Below are 12,373 nucleotides of genomic sequence, written 5' to 3'. Positions count from 1 at the left end.
TCAATGAGAGGCAAGCACACATCTCAGAATATTTCCTGCTTAGGTGTGATCAAGCACAAAATCTATGCAATTGGTATAACCAAGCTTGTTTTAAAAGGGAAAGCATGCAGTTTGCTATTTACAGTAACCCTGCCCAATATTCCAAGAATTTCTCTGTCCTCAGACATGTGAGGCTTCCATGTTAGAGGCACTTCTGTATTATAGGTGACTTAATCATAATAATTGAAACTAAAAATATAACTCCAGCCTATCCAGAGAAAAGTATGTATATTCTTATTTTAGTGAGTTTTGTTGTTTAACTGACAAGGCATGGCATACATACCCTTACTAGTCCTTCTTCCCTTTTGTTAAGAAAGCTTTCTTAGTTTTAGAGGCTAGAGATTACTCTAAATGGATTGTAGACTGACCATTGGTGTCTTCTATAACCCAATTTCTCCATATTCTCACATATTTAAAAATATCAGGACCAACAACAAAATTTGAAAATCTTTTAGAAAATGATAGTTTTTTAAATTCCCTATAAATATGTTTATATTTCTTGACTCTCTGTCTTGTTTGAATCATATTTTGCAGAGAGTTATATGGTTTGTCTTGAAAAATAAGACATTTTGACAGAGTTACTCTCTGAGTGACAGAAATATTAATTATTATACTAGTCACTTTAAACTATCACTATAAGCCTTTTGGCAACTTCTACTAAGGTTGATTATATTGCCTAGAGTGTGACACTCCTTCTCCCCAGCCTGCTACTTACTGGCAAACACAATGGCTATATAAAAACTATAGTTTTAAACTGTATTTTTCTGTATTTTACACAACAAATTAGAAACCCAAATTAGGTTTAAAATGCTTCTATTCATATAACTTTTATTATAAACAATCCAGTTTCTATATTAAAGAATGCAAGATACTTCCACATGCAGTGATCAGGCTGTTGGTTATGAAGAGTAAAAGGTTGTCAAAGGACACTGATTCCTTGCCCTAGGGATTTCCTCTGCAGGAAATCGCTTCCAAGAAATCCCACTTTCTTAAGATTTGAGTTCCTAAAATAACCACAGAAGGTCCGGACGACCTCTGTGGAATGTTTCAATGCCCTAGATGTGCCCCGGGTGCACTGATAAAAAAATGTATGATTCTTCCCCTTTGAATTTCCTCATTGCCTGCTTTGAATTTCCTCATTGCCCCCTTTGAATTTCCTCATTCCCCCTGTCCTCCCCCTCCTTTGTGATTTTTGCCTTTATAAGCCCGTTACAAGTTCAGGCCGGGGTCGAACTCCTCTACCCCTGCGTGGTGTATGAGTCTCGACCCCAGCATGCTGGCCTGAGATCTCACTCTGTTTCACTTTCCATAAACTTCCCCGTGTGATTGCAGCAAGTCTGGTCTCAGTGCCTCACTGGATGCACACCTCTCCTGAGATTTGAGTGAGGGTCTCCCTTCGGAGGTCTTACAGTTATTGTTCAGAGACTTTTCTTCTGGTTCTGATGGACTCGAAGCAGATCAATGTTTCTTCTGAGAATGCTTGAGCATTCTAAATAAGATGTTATTTGAAAGTAAGGTGGATTTGAAGGAATTAGAGAGTAAATAATAATCTAGAGAGGAGATTTTAGTTTCCAGATTCTGGGAAGAAGGGAAGCTATTCAGCTGCATCCATCTACCTACACATTGTTTTGGTCCTCACAATATCTTTTGACATGGCCAGAGGAGTCTGAGAAGCTGAAGGTGGCTGCGAAGAAGAAAATGTAATCTTCAGTCAACACTAAATCTGAAACCAGAACACAGTTTAAGTCACTCAGGACAGGTGCCCTATCAGGGCAAGCAGGGTCTGCTTAAGAGAATAAGGTTTTCACTGGACTTTGCTTGTTTCCTTTTTTATTTACTTCCTTTTCTCTCCACAGCCCCAGTTTGGATCTGGAAAGTCTCTCAGTGATTTGTATGTAGAGGGTTGGTTTCCCAAATCTATAAAGCAGCCATATGAACTTTCAGAAGGTGAACTTTAGTATGCAGGCCCTCAAGGTGTTGCTTTCTGCCAGCCATGACTTGAGCAGTCCTAGCCTGGCCAAATGGAAACACAGCAATCAAGGTCTAAAGTATGCCTTCCTAATTTCTTATGTCGGGTATTTTATTACAAGTAGTCTTTTACAAAGCATTTCAGAATTGCCTCTTGTTTTCTGTGATCCAGGCCCTTTGGTGTAGAGTTCATCCATGTAGTATTTCAGACCCACTAGCTGAGATAAACACAAAATCTGAGTTTTTTCTTAATCATAGTTGAGTTTCATTTTTACATTTATATTATGGTCCAGACTTTTAAACTTAATTTTATTGAAATGACTTTAGAAATCAGCATCTTAATGTACAGAATTGTGCATTTTTACTTACCCTGGTTGTCATTTTTTGCTCCTGTTTTATAAGTGCAACTTTTGTTTTCAATATTAGGTCTAAAGTTGTCAAGTTGTAAAATAATAAACAAATATATCAAGAGTGAGGCTATGAGAAATGATACTTAATAAACTATTCTTTACATAATTTTTACATTTTATACAACACAAAATCTAAGATGCTTTGCTGATACAAACATATAAATACTGAATTCATTAAAGAACAGAAATTGTAATCCATTTTTCCCATATTTTTATACATCATTTTTAAATTATGCAAGATAAACCCAGCCTGTATCATCAGTCTACCAAGTAGGTTATAAATCTCAAAGTGCAGAAAAATAACTTGGAAAGACTCAGAAAATTCTATTTTTTTTTCATGAATTCAAAAGTTACATTTTAAAAATTGATTTACTTGGCATTTGTTCTCTGCCAGGCACAGAAGATGTCATGGCAAACCTAAATACTTTGATCTCATCAGCGTGCCTTTTTAGACAGGAGTTAGACAATAAGATTGTACAATAGAAACCATGGAGTAGGGCTGGAGAGATGGCTCAGTGGTTAAGAGCACTGCCTACTCTTCAAGAGGTCCTGAGTTCAATTCCCAGCAACCACATGGTGGCTCACAATCATCTGTAATGTAATCTGTTGTCCTCTTCTGGTGTGTCTGAAAACAGCAACAGTGTACTCATAATGTGTACTCATAATATAAATAAAGAAATGTTGAAAACAACACAAAGGAAGCTGCCTTTCATATACAGCCACTAAACTCAGACAATATTGCTGATGCCAAGAGCTGACAGGAATCTGATATAGCTGTCTCCTGAGAGGCTCTGCCAGAGTCTTGAGAAATATAGATGCAGATGCTCATAGTCAAGCATTGAACTGAGAACAGGATCCCTAATGGAGGAGTTAGAGAAAGGATTGAAGGAGCTGAAGGGATTTGCCACCCTATAAGAACAATAATACCAACCAACCAGAGCTCCCAGGGACTAAACCATTATCCAAAGAGTACACATGGATGGACCCATGGCTCCAGTTACATATGTAGTAGAGGATGGCCTTGATGGGCATCACTGGGAGGAGAAGACCTTGGTACTGCCAGGGCTTAATGCCCTAGTGTAAGGGAATGTCATGGTGGGGAGATGAGAAAGAGTGAGTGTGTGGGTTGTGGAGAACCCTTATAAAAGCAGTGGGAGGGGCATTGGGACAGGGGTTTATGGAGGGGAAACTGGGAAAGAAAATAACATTTGAAATGCAAATAAGATATATCCAGTAAAAAAAAAAAAAACAATAACACTATGGTATATGGAAGGTTTAACACTCTAGAGCACTCAGTATCTGCAAATCTGCACTTTTATTTCCTACCCCCTGTGCCAGTGCACAGTTACTTATGATTCTTTTTGGACCATACATATCTTTCCATCTAACAGCTAAGTTTCTTTCTCTTCTGCCTAATTCAATATCATGACTTCTAGTTAGCTGTAATTTTTCTTTTATAAGATGACTCCTATGCTTGTATCCTACTTCCTGAAAGTATCCAACTTTAGAATCCAGTTCTAACTCCTTATTCACTTCATGTTTCTTGTCTGAAACTAGTCCTGGTTCTTTCCAGTAAAACCTGCCAAAACTCAATTTAAAAGTATGTAGGCCACCCAACTTGGATGAATCATGGGCTAGAACTACTTCCTCCAATTAGCTACAAGACTTAGAATATGTCTCAGTAGACATATTTTCTGATCTTCTGGCTATTCAGAATTATACAAAGAGGAAAAGTACTCAGAGCTACTTAGAAATACAGGTTTTAATTTACATATGAAATTCAAAATAAAGTGAAAAATTATTAAGGCAAACTAAATTAGATTAAAAAGTAAATTTAAAGACTAACACTAAGTTTAATCAGTGTCTTTTTAAAAATCAAACACAAGGTTAAAAAATATTCTTTATGAAAACAAACATATTAAAAAGCCACAAAGTGATCAACATTTCTTAACATATTCATAATGTTCACATTACTATAGCAACTACCTTCTTCACAGTTTAGCTTTCAAAATATTTGATCAAGATACCATTAAAGAGTGAATCCTCAGGGAAATATAGAAACTGGAGTATATGAGAGTCAATTCTATTCTACATTCTGCCTCCTCCATGGCCTTATTGTAGGTCCTGGAAGTACATCCAGCACACCCTTTTTCCTTCATACTAACCGTCATTCATGATCTGCATGACCTTGAACTTCATGCTTACAAGTGGGTAATTGGTGAAACTTGCCCTGTGGCTTACGTCCATGGGCATTAATGTCAACTCCCAAAGTTAACGGACTATGCTAACTTTCTGGGAACAATGTATATCTCCTAAGTGCTTTGCATACTTGCTGCAGCAGCAACACAATTTCAAAACCATTAACACCAGCTTCAGAGAGCACCGTTGTCACATGCACAGGTTACATAATGTGTGTGCTATCCTACACCATAGCTCTCCCCACAGAGCAGAATGTTTGCTCACTTTCTTATCTATGTCTACCATCAACTGGAAGACTATTGAGTAAAGATGGGTTTTCAGGTGGGAAAGGAGTTAGATTTTCAGTTTTGTTTCCACCATACTTACGTCAATTTGCTGGCTTATAGTAGATTTTGTTGTTTGCTTGTTTTTGTTTTGCTTGTTCTGCTTGACTGCCATTTGTTTGGTTTTGTTATCAATTTCTACTAAAGAAAGAACAGTATGTGAACCTACAATGCTCTAGCCTCAGTAGCAACAGGAACACTCTCCTATAGGACATGAGGAACAATGTTAGGCTGCAACCAAGATACCTGGCTAGGTGTTATTCCCTCTATCTTTTCCTGACAAAACCACTCCAGAAAATAGTAAATCTGTAGCTACGGTTGGACAATGTTGTAGTCTCATGATACAATTACTTAGATCTCAGAATTTGTGAGACAGGAAAATTAGAAACATTTAAGAACTCTAAATATAAGGAACACCTCATGATATCTAAAATCTGGCCTCTGAACCATTCTCAACCCTGATATGATTCTTTGGTTCATAGTGGAAGGAAATTGCAGATTTGAGCCAAAAACTAGTGAATGTAGAGGTAAATCTGGGCAAGAGTACCCAGGTATAGACAAAACAAAACCAAACAAACAAACAAAATCTCTTTTCCAGTCTGATGAAAAACAAGGACACTGCTTGCCAAGGGTGACAAGTGAAGGCCATGTGGGACTGAGCGAATACTGAAAAGTAGGTGTCCTGATTCTAAAGACAGGGGTCAACTGCCTGGGTGGAGGATACTTGTGTGAGTGAGCAAACCCAGAAGTTATGTATTTGGTAGACTTTGTGCCCTTGGCTGTGCTCAATGTCACAGGATGTCTGTATATTTCACAACAGTGGCCCACATCAATCACACCAACTTGACATTAGCCACAAAAGAGTGTTTTACTTTTTTAAAACCTTAAAATGTGGCACTGAAAGATTGTATATTATAATTAAACTGATGGGCTGGAACTGAAGAACTGTTTTGAAATTTTATTCATCGCCAAGCAAAATGTAATGAGTTTTACCATTTTTGAAAGATTAGATTAAAACTACTCTACATAAAAAAAACAAAAACAAAAACAGCTTTTCACAAGTAATCATCTATTTTTATTTAAACACATTTGAAAGGTGTTTAAAGTTTTAGTTTTCAAGTTCTCACTAACACAGATTGTATTTTAAAATATTACATTGGTCTCCATTCATTTAACTTTTGAAGCTCTTCATGGAAATGGACTCTTACTGTCAAGTTATACCCGAAAACAAAGAATCTACTAACTAAAACATGAGCATCCTTTAAAATCACACACATGCAAGCACGCACACATGCACGTGAACACACACACTCACGCACATACTCACTCGAACACATGCACGCATGTCCATGCACGATACCCAGGTACGCATGCACACAGCCCTCACGGACATGAGGATTCTTCCCTGCCTTCTTTTCCCTCTAAAGTACATCCCTTACTGGGAACTTCTTAACTTCTTTCTGTTGCCTCATTAATCACCTGGCTCTAAAACTTTCCCTGGAGACTTCAGGCAACATTTACTATACATGCTGTTATTCCTTTCCTTTCGGAGTTTTTATTTAAGTCCTCCCTCTTTCCCTCCCTCCCCACTCCTGCATCACCCCTCCTCCCTCCATCCCCTTCCTCTGTCTCTGTCTCTGTCTCTCTCTCTCCCTCCCTCTCTCCCTCCCTCCCTCCTCCCTCCTCCCTTCCTCCATCCCCTTCCTCTGTCTCTGTCTCTGTCTCTCTCTCTCTCTCTCTCTCTCTCTCTCTCTCTCTCTCTCTCTCTCTCTCTCTCTCTCTTTCTCTCTCATTGCCAATTTAACATTTGGATTATTCTGAAGCCTCCACAGTCAGACTACATAAGTGGCATTCATGTAACACTCACCCACACGGTCCATATGACATATTCTGGGTAGGCAAGATGTTAAGTAAAGCTTTAATAGATGCAGAAAAGCTAAGTGAAACCAGAAATGATTATATTTGAGTTAACTATTTAACTGTAACTTTGACTCACCCTGTCAACAGAGGAAAAAAGAAAGAATTGTCCATTTATGTTTTCTTGTATCTTTTACAGTTTTCCCTTTTATCATTTGTGAATACACTTTCAAAACCTTAACTATATTACTTCATTTTTAATTATTTTGTATAGCTTTTTACTTGTTTTTGTTTTTATCTTCTTTTATAACTACATTTTATATTCTAATAATAAACAAGCACATCTGTAGTAATGCTAAAACACATCATGCATGAAATTCTGCAGAGTAGAGGAGATGTGCTGAACTTGAAAGTCTCAGGATGTATATCACCACCAGGATGAATGCTGTGGTTTGTTTCATAGATCAAAAATATGATTTCATGGTATAATAAAAAATGTATCTTAGTTTTTTAACTCTCAGCATATTTTCTGACCACTCTTAATGCTTACAAGTGTAGCACTAGGTACTCATCCTGTTAAATTGTGTCACACACCTGGTTAAAAAAAACAAACAAACAAAAAAAAAAAAACCCAGAAAACAGCAAGTCAGCTCATCTGCTATTGAATATTCATGAAGTAAAAAGACCAGATCTTTTCGAGCATTGGACACGATGCTATGATGTTCTTAGAGGCTTCAGTTCTAGGAAAATTGTCATGTGCACAGAACAACCACAGCCTCTTATGTTTACAATGACAGAAAAATAAAGAGATAAAAGATGCAAAGTATAGGTGTTTCTGCATTGATATGCCATCGAGCAAAGAGTATGGCATGTAGAGATTTCTGCAAAGTACCATTTCTAAGAGTGGAGTATGGTGTACTGCAAAGAAGAGGGTGACAGTCTACATCAAGGGGCCACTTTATACCAGCAAGGGGCCAATCATTTCACATGCATTGCTTTCTTGAATATTCAGATCAATACCAGGACTTGGCTTATGCTGGCACTGCTAACACTACAGTAACACACCGAACTTATACTTTCACTAATACAGTAGCTATGACTTCTAGAACAATAACTATATTATCAGTACAGCCACTATGCATTTAATCGCTTAGTCTTGATAACTACCCATTTATTAATCCTTTTTACACTTTGAATATGAAATGTCCTTCTTAGATATCTACATGTTGGTGCCAGTTTGAAAAGTTCTGGAAACTCTTAAAGGTGGCTCTTGGATACAGGAAGTCGGTCAGTATGTTTCTTTTTGAAGTTTATACCTCCTCCCTTTTTTTCTGCTTCCTGTCTGTGCTAAAGAGAAAGCTCTCCCTTAGGCTTCTGATATTATAAGTACTATCCTAGTGATTGGAGCTGCCCAAGAATGGAGAGAGCCAGGATAATGCCTCATACATCAATTCTGCCAGCTGGTTCTTTCATAAAGACACAAAATAACCAGCACAGTTCCATTTTGCATGTGGGGAAAGCTAGTGAACCTAGAGAAGGCTGACTTTGGGTAGAAAGTGTTCCTTAGGCATCTTCTCACAAGTGGTCCCAGGACCATTCTTCATGGAATGCTCTCTGTAGAACAATACACTGTCAAGTGCCTTTTCCTTCATCACAGTTCTGCATTATATAATTTTTCTATGCATTTTTCTAGTAAAATCTAAAAAGCTCATTAGTTTATATGTAGTCCAACACTGCTCAGTGGAGAGCACTGACTCCATGCTATAAAACTGAAGGTCTATGTAAGTCCCACAATAGACATAATCTACATGGGTAGCATCATCTAGGGTGGGTGCCAAAAATGCTCAGATTAACAACAGGCTCTGAACCTCAGAGTCCTTGAGAGTTCCATGGAAAGACATATAAACATTTAAGGATGCTTAATAACCATTTTAATCAAACATGATAGACTATCTAGAATGTACGTCAGATAGAACATCACCTGCCACTTTAATGGGGGGCAGGTAAGTCATGTTTCAAACTTCAAATATTAGGCAACCTTTCTGAGAATCAGACTATAATGTTTTGTTTGGAGTATTACCTGTCTAAGTATATCACAGTGACTTTGTAAGAGACATCTTTCACAGAAAAACAAAATATCATTATGAACCTAAATAAATTTACACAAACTTACATCATTTCATGCTCTGGTAGGTACTATCTTTCCCTCTTCATCTTTCTAGCTAAACAATTTCAATTTTCTACCCAACTTTCACTAGTCACCATCTGATTTAAACCACACTCTTCTCTTAAGCTGTGCTTCTTACACTTTCTCTTTTTAATTTTATTCTTAATGTATGCAAGAAGGTATCCTCCATGATAATCAGGTGACAGTGAGAGGGCAGCTTGTCGGAGGGTCTCTACCATATAAGTCTTTGGGGTTGAAGTCAGGTTGTTAGTTTCGGTGGCCAGTCTCTATAGGTTCTGAGCCATCTTGTCAGCTCTAATTTTTTCTTTGTGTTTCTCTAGGTGCCATTGGATTGTCAGTTCATGGACACACATCCATATCCCTCAACCTCCACAGCCCCAACATGAGGTAGCAAGTAAGGATAAGGCTGAATGAGAACAAGCAGTAGTTGCAATGCAGCCTTGGGTAGTTACATTGACTTATCCCTAGAACTACATCATAGGACAGGGAGTCAGGTTTCATTCTTTTGCGTTTTACTCTAGCTTTCTCTTCCACACAGCACAAAACTAAGCCGAGGTGTGTTAGCCTAGTAACCCATAAGCTCACAGATAATAAGAAAGTGAACTGGGACTAAGGTTTAGGTTTTCTAAGCCCAGGGTTTTTGCTCTCCTTTAAAAGAAAATCAACTAACAGCCTTTATAACAAATGAGAGGCAAGGAGAGAAGAGAGAGAGAGAGAGAGAGAGAGAGAGAGAGAGAGAGAGAGAGAGAGAGAGAGAGAGAGAGAGAATGAATATAGTCATATACTAAAATGACACTTATGAAGAAAATAACATGAAGCCCCAGGAGGAACAATGGTACTCTCCAGATGGCAGTTGGAGGTTTCAGTTCTTACACTGAGAATCTCCAGATGAGAGAAGTCAAGGGGCTGTACTTTGACTCCTATCCCTGGAAGCAAGGTTCCAAACCGTTCTGCATGCCTCTCAAACTTCTCCATGTGAAGTTAGATATAGTTAGTCTTCTCCTTGAGCTAACAAAAACTCTCCTTTCTTCCAAATGTTTCATAGGGGTAACTTTCAGTTTTATCATTAGTAGAAGGTAAGGATCCCAGTTTCTAGAAACTTGGAATGTGTGAGTAGTAAAATCATACTGTAATGATTTGTCATGGTAACTTAAGACAATTTGTATTTGTCAAAATATATAGACTTTAAAACAATGAGTGTGAACTTTACTATTAACTGTGCAATGTAGTTAATAAGACTTTGTCCATATTTGTTCATCAGATATAATAAATAGGCTTTGCTAATGAACAAGTTCAATAACAGCAGAATCAAAGAGGAAAAGATGGGCGTGGAGTGCTTTTTGCCCAATTGTTCTCTAAACTCGAAGGCACGATAATGGATAGGGTATATAGATTAAAACTGATTAGGAAAGAAAGCAAAGACAAAAATAAACCTAAGCTCTGTGCCTCCTTTGTACCACGATGCTGCTCCTAGCAATCTAGAACTGGAGTCTTTAATGTGCCCTTAGACATAATGTCCCTCTCCTCAACATGTTTGTGTCCTGTTATTTCTATCTGCACATTACTATTGTAGAACAAAAACAATGACAGAAACACAACAAAAACCAGCCAAATCAAAAGCATTATTTTAACTTAAAGCAACTATACTGTTCACAGAGTTTATATTTTTGTCTACACATGTCCTTCCCTCCTTGCCTTTTAACTGCCTGCATCTGTCATCACTGTTTAATGTATTCAGGGACAGAAATAAAGATAAACTTCACACTCTAATAATAGAGCTATAATATCACTTTTCCTATGGCCCTAAGGAGATAAAGTATTAAAGAATTGCCAGCTAGAACTCAGCCCTCTCGAGGATCACTTTGTGTATACGATTCGACACAGCCTGTTGAATTTTTAGTTCTAGACATTGGTCTTAGCTTTGTTTTAATGGATTCTGTATATTCATAAACCCACAGTGTGATAGCTCTGCATACTTTCAACCATTTTTCTACTTTATCTCCTTATATAAATATCCCTTTTTAGTTATTAGCAGAACTTATTAAATTGAAGATGGCACAAACAAAAAGCAGAAAAGACAGGTATTTTGAAACACTATCTCACTATATAGTTCAGGCTTCCTCAGACTTTGTTTCCAGCTTAACCTCCTTCATGCTCATATAACAAGCAATTGCCACCATGCTAAGTTCAACTTACATATTTTCAATGTTATCAGGTAGTTCTCAAGTAGTTACGGTGCATATGCTTCTTCTTCAATATACTGATACAAATTCTTTCTTCATGTATAATGTCTGATTTTACATGTTGAATAGTACCTGCAATTCATATGTTGCCCTGTATTATCCAGATTTACACAAAGCAAACATTTATACTACCTTTAGGAGCTTACAATGAACACAAACATGAGAGCTATAATTTATCAGGCCTTGTTCACTTGGAGAAAGAAATATTTTCTACCTCACCCTCACCAACCAAGTAATGAAGCTACAGCAAAGTAATGAACACTGATCAGAGCCATCAAACATGAAGAAAACCATCTTCTTCCCACAGCTGCAGATAAGGAAGGATGATATGAGAGAGGTGATACAAAGAAATGTCCCACTCTGTGACTAACTGCTCCGACACTTGAGATCCGAGTCTTCACTCTGTAATTATCGTGCTTCTAACTCAAAAATGTCAGCAATTACATACCAACTGAGTCAGAGTGATTTGCTGTGTGGCTTAGACAATACATGGGTTGATCATGTCATGCAAAGAGCAATCCATGAGCTAGGAAGTTTGAAAATTTAGTAATAGTGGTAACAACTTTCCCAAGAATCTGTGTTCTTTCCTGCCTGCCTTTGATATTAGGTTAGTTCATACCTTCGAGCGTGTCACTATGGCCTCAGGAAGCAAGCTCAGCATTTCATCTTCACACAGCAACAATCGAGACCTGGGGAGAAATTTCTTCTTTGTATGTAATTGTCTTCATTTGTTTATTAATACTGTGTGTATATGTATCACTGTGTGTGTCTCTGTCTCTGTGTCTGTGTCTTTGTTTTGCTCTCTCTCTCTCTCTCTCTCTCTCTCTCTCTCTTTCTCTCTCTCTGTGTGTGTGTGTGTGTGTGTGCGTGTGTGTGTGTGCGTGTGTGTGTGTGTGTGTGTGTGTGTGTACATGAAGATGTACAAGCACACACACACATGTACTGGCACATATGAGCATGGATGTATAAGAAAAGAAGTAAATTTATAGGAGTTGAGTTTCTCTATACACCATGGGGAAGGATCCTGGGAATCTCAGATCATCGTGCTTAGACAGCACGTTCTTTTATGCTTCAAGCCATCTTGTCATATTAACATGAAGAGAGTTGCCTGGAAACAAACCCAGGGCCTCATACATGAAATGCATG

The sequence above is a fragment of the Micromys minutus genome, assembly GCF_963924665.1.
Source record: "Micromys minutus genome assembly, chromosome: 5".
In the NCBI taxonomy this organism is placed as follows: domain Eukaryota; kingdom Metazoa; phylum Chordata; class Mammalia; order Rodentia; family Muridae; genus Micromys; species Micromys minutus.
This window is presented reverse-complemented; position numbering follows the sequence as displayed.